We start from the raw sequence: 6,000 nt of genomic DNA, 5'->3' as shown, positions 1-6,000 counted from the left end.
TCCTTGTGTTTTGTCGTATCTCTAGTCCTTACCCTTATGGCTTTTTGTATATGCTTCAAATACATTTTTATAGTTATTAGCTCACCTGAGCCAAAGACTCATGGTGAGCTTTTGTGACCGCTCAATGTCCGTCGTCCGTCCGTCATCATTTTCTAAAAAAATCTTCTCCTAGAAAAACACTAGGCAGAATTGCACCAAATTTCACAGGAATGATCCTTGGATGGTCCCCTTTCAAAATTATTCAAAGAATTGAATTTCATGCCGAACTCTTGTTGCCATGGCAACCGAAAGGAAAAACTTTAAAAATCTTCTTGTCCAAAACTACAGTTCATAGGACTTTTATATTTGGTCTGTAGTATCACCTAGTGGTCCTCTACTGAGATTGTTCAAATTATCCCCCTAGGGTCAAATATGGCACCGCCCTGGAGGTCACATGGTTTACAAAGACTTACTTAGGGAAAAGCTTTGAAAATCTTCTTGTGAAAAACCACAGGGCCTAAGGCTTTGATATTTGGTATGTGACGTCATCTAGTGGTCCTCTACCAAGATTGTTCAAATTATGCCTCTGGATTAAAAAGAGGCCCTGCCCCCGGGGTCCCAAGTTTTGCATAGTCTTGTATAGGAAAATTTTTTAAAAATCTTCTTTCTTAAACAAGACCTAGGCTTTTGATATTTGGTATGTAGCATTGCCTGGTGGTCCTCTACCAAGATTCTTCAAATTATTACCCTGGGGTAGAAAGAGGCCCCACCCAAGGGGTCCAAATTTTACATAGACTTATATAGGAAAAAAACTTTAAATTTTTTTTCTGTCTGAAACCACAAGACCTAGACCTTTGATATTTAGTATGTAGCACTGTCTTATGGTCCTCTGCCAGGATGGTTCAAATTACTACCCTTGGATGAAAATTGGCCCCATCCGGGGTGGGGATTTTTACATAGACTTATATAGGATTTTTTTTTTTAAATCTTCTTGTCTGAAAGTTCAAGGCCTAGGCATTGCCTAGTGGTTCTCTAACAAAAATGTTCAAATTATGCCCCTGGGGTGAAAAGAGGCCCTGTCCCGGGGGGTCACTTGTTATATCAGTTATATAGATAAAAGTACTTTAAAAAATTTAAAAAAAATTTATCATATTTCCTACACTGTTTTATTATAATTACCTGATGAGCCCAAGTAATTAGGGGTCACTTGACTGACTTTGACATTGACCTACTGACCTACTTTTTTGTTTTTTAAGCCTTGAAATTTGGATGACAAATAAAGTTTTGCACACCGATCTTAAAACTGACTTTCAGCGACAATGAATATGACCTGCTGACCTGCTTTCTTAATATTCTAGCATCAGTTTGACATTTGAAATATGTAGCTCATATTACTCAGGTGAGCGATCCAGGGTCATCATGACCCTCTTGTTATGTCTCCCACCACACAGTGGTGTAGGAGACATATTGATTTACTCCTGTCTGTGTGTGTGTCTGTGTCTGTCACAAATCTTGTGGGCACTCGTTAAGTTGAGCATTTCTCATCCGATCATCACCAAACTTGAACAAAATGTGTTTGCCAATAAGTCCTCGGCCAAGTTCGATAACTAGCCAAATCGGCCAAGGCACTTCGGAATTATGGCCATTGAAACTTGTTTTTGATAATCAAAGCACTGAAATTCTGATAGGCAGTTGAGGTCTTGGTGCATGGTTGTCTCATATACTACTATTCAGATGATTAGGCAGTTGTGGGAGACTTGCTCTTTTCTCAAAAGCAGCTCAAGTTTCCAGGTTTGTTTTGCCGTAACTTGTCATAATAAAAGACTGCTTTGGAAAAAATGAAATGAATAATTATTGTTTTATTATACTGTCATTTGTCGGTAAATCAAGTGGTTAGTGTGATTTACTGCTCTGAAAATAACGACTTGCAGATAGTTAATCATTTTTTTTTACTTATGCTTTTCAATTCCTAGTGAATAATTGATATCAAACTAGTATATTCCCTTTGCTTTTTTTGCAAGGATTTCACCAACATTGACCTTTATATTACATATATGGCCCAAAATATGAACCTCTGTTTAACTGTGTTTTGTAACTACTGAAGGAACTGAATATATGGCTTGATTTGGTTACTACTGTCGGTATTTGAATACTAAATTTTTTGTTCGTCTTTGTTTCAGGTCCATGTAGTATTATTAATACCTAATTTAGGCGATTTGTAAATAAATTTCACCGCCTACATACTGTTTTAACATGGTGAACTATTGTGATACCCATGTATCATCATGTTTTATCAAAAAATTTCCTGTCAGAAATTTTGCCCAATCTTAATGAAATTTGGTCAGTATGTTTCTCTCATTCACATCTTTGATGAATTTGAGACTAGGTCATGGAAATGTAAAAAAAATTAAAAAATAGGTCGCTAGGTTAAAAAACGATGACTAATTTTTATAAAACTTTATCAGAATGTAAGTCTGTGAAATCTAGGTATTGATGTTCAAAACTGGGTTACTTGAAGTAAAAATTGGATCACTGTGTTAAGTCGTAGAAAACTTTGTTACCTAAGACATTTTCTCTTATTCATAAGCGCACCCTCCACCCCAACCCCACCCCAGCAACCACCGGTCCGAATTTTTTGTGCATATGTCAGAAATATTAGTCCAAGAGTCATCAAACTCAGGAGATTGTGTTTATCACATTAAGTTGTATACCTTGTGTTTTCATTTGAAGTCGTACAGAGCCAGACCGCATTATGCCTTGACTATAAAAATATACAGTAAACCTCTCAGAGCGGCCTCTCTAGAAAAAACTTCTATAACAACATCATCAAAATTCCCTAAGCTGAAATATATATCAAATTTACTTTGAACAAAACCTCTACATAACATCGATATTTTATCCAAGGTGTTGCTCTGACAGAGTATGCATAAAATACCTAAGTTGATACGCAGTATCTCAAAAAGTATTTGACCAGATTATGAAATTATAAAAAGGAATTTATTCACATTGCAGTTGTTCACTGGGGTTGTTACAGATTTCATTCAGCCTGAGTTGTGGCCCTTGCGATTTTTGCGCTCACGTGCTATTAAACACTTTATACTAATGTAGTATATATGGACGTCTGTGGCAAAGGTACCGGCTCGGCACCAACCAATCTCTCGGATTCTGCAATGTTATAACACGGAAACATGCGTTATCGCTACAGAAATTTTTCTTATTTATTAGCACAATTCCCTGCACTGGTTTGAGTTACAATGAGTGATTCGGTCAAATGTTGCTTCGAAAAGTCCCTAATAAACAGATCCCTAATTTTCCATTTTTCGCGCATTTGCGCGAAATCGGGGACCAAATGGCAAAATATGGACTTCATGTAAATTCGCATTTTTTACTTGAAACTGAAAGTAGGGTTTTTCTGCGGACCGCTACTGAATGCGGCAAATGAGGTTTCGACTCTGACTTGCATTTCACTGCATACATTCAGCACCCCTTTTTCTTTTTCTTCTTGGAAGCAATGTTTATGGGTATCTTATGGAAAACGGTCTAGACGGAGTGAAATTCAGAAACTGTAACAAAATTGTTCTGAAGAGCTGAATTTTATTAACAAGAACAATTTCATTATTGGTATATAGCTTGAAATGAACACTAAAACCTAAACATTTCGTTTACATCGATAAGGCTATTGATTTGTCTGCGATAGAAGAGAGCTTTTATATGGCAAGATAAAAAGTGAACAGAAGACACGTGAATGGTGTAAGTGATCTTGCACCGAAAATGACACTTTTAGTTTTGAAGGGTTTATAATGTTACATGAAGTTCTATGAAGTCTTGAGAAAACGAAACTGCTGTCGGGAGTATTTACCATAAAATGAATGTAACTCGACTTTAATGCAGACAAAGCTGTATAAAACAACGTGAGAGCTGGCTAGTCATTTGTAATTATATCTAGCTTTTATTCACTGTTCCAATAAACTGCAATGCAAACTAGTGGTTTTATTGCCAAGTGGTCTCTATACGCAGATCAGACTTTTAAGTGTTAACATTATTGCCGCTTTAGCTAAATTTCACCGGACACTCGTAAAAATTTGTTGATTCACAACATTCGACATCATTATATGTAGCGCTGACTAAATGGTTTAGAGAGATGTCTGTGGAATATAGCTAATTAATGGTCTAGGTGAGCTACTCAATGGCTCAGCGAGATGAAAGTGAAGCAGAGCTACTGATTGGTTCTGGGTGACGACTTTGGAGCAGACCTTCGCAATGGTCCAGTGAGATGACTGCGGGGCAAAACTTGATAAGTTCATCAAACTGGCCGCTCCTGTATTGAGTCACAAATGCACTGGGACACACAACTTACAAATTGAAGACTTCAGTGATACTTGGAGTGATTTATTAATAGTAATCAGTTTAAATGCGTGTTTAATTTAAAATATAAATGAAAAGTGAAGAATTACGTTAGCTTGAACAGCGCCACCTTTGCGCCTTTCCCGGTAGCGAGTAAATGTTTCTTCTGAGCATTGTAACACAAACTGAGAGGAGAAAAACCTATTTCAGCTTTAGTGATGAATAGTTTCACAAGCTCCCCGTATTCATTTATCTGATGAATATTGTTTGGTCCGGCGACGTATATGTAGTTTTGTTCGTCACACACGACGGCCGTCGGATATCGTATTCCTTTATAAACGAATATTATTTCTCCGTCGGGATGTAACGCTATCACAGAGTTAGATCCTTTATCAGCTACAACAATGTTTAAATCCCGGGTCACTACTAAAGATTCAGGTCTTACAAATAAATTGTTCCCGTCGGGATCCTCAGAAATTTCCATTTGTAAATTTCCACCGGGGGTTAGCAGGTTCACCTGTCCCATGTCTTCCGACATACTTAAAGTTATTGCTTTTCCGTCAAATTTATTTATACAAACACCTCTACAGACACCAGGGGTTTTAATAAATCCGCTTCTCTTTAGTTGCACACCGTCGACGTGAATTTGGCGTATCCTATCCGGGAAAGCCGCGTAAATTAACGGCAAATTTGGCGACGCACACACATATTGCACTGGCAGCGGAAATTCGATAAACGTTATAAATTCAAAATTACATGTAAACATTTTTATTTTCTTGTTAATAAGATCAGACAGTATAACATCCCCTGTCGGTAAAAATGCAGCACTATTTATAATACAGTTCTTTTCTCCGCGTAATTTAACGTGATAAGTTCCTTCTGGAATGGCGTAACGTTCTCGGATTTCGTCTCCATGGTGAATGCGTTTTCCATTCCGACTGAACCGTCGGTTACCCGGATTAGCACTGTACGTTCCGCTTCTACACGGAATACAAAATTTACAACCCATCTTTCATATTATCAACACATGTCACACAGTTAAAACAAACCATTTTCGTGAGTTTAATGGAAAGGCGGATATTTAAAAAAAAATAATCCCCAATCAGATACATGACCTCTTTAGAAATTATTTTAATCTACTAATACAACACTAGCAGTGGGTTAATCCACAAAAGTATTTAATCTTTCTAACGTATGCTTATGTTATTGGCGAAAGTAAAAAAGGATCGAATTTCAAGCGACACAATAATCTTTTGTTTTAGTTGATTTTTTTTCGATAAGATACAAATATGAACTGATCGTCACTCTGTTACCCAGAGAGTTGAAGTGCAAAGTCACATATATGTTCATGTTATATCGGTAAATGATTTTGAGCCAGCAACAACCGTTATCAAATCCTCTCATTATGAAATTTTTATAGCACTTTTTTTCTCTTGCCATACATGAGTAAATTGATACGGAGGTGCATGGATTCCGGACAAGACTGCAAATCTATATATTAAAGTTTCTGAATACAGAATCAAGCATCCGGATGGAAGTAACTGTACCTTGGTACGAGACTTGGTTTACGTTGCCTTGTTACTGGACGAGCTTACGGTGCCTTGATACCGGACCAGATTTACTGACCACTTACTTTGCTTTTATACCGGGCCAGACTTACTGTGCCTTGATAGCAGA

The sequence above is a fragment of the Mercenaria mercenaria genome, chromosome 4 (assembly GCF_021730395.1).
Source record: "Mercenaria mercenaria strain notata chromosome 4, MADL_Memer_1, whole genome shotgun sequence".
NCBI classification, from domain to species: domain Eukaryota; kingdom Metazoa; phylum Mollusca; class Bivalvia; order Venerida; family Veneridae; genus Mercenaria; species Mercenaria mercenaria.
The sequence above is the reverse complement of the archived record's forward strand: the minus strand, read 5'-3'. Positions refer to the sequence as shown.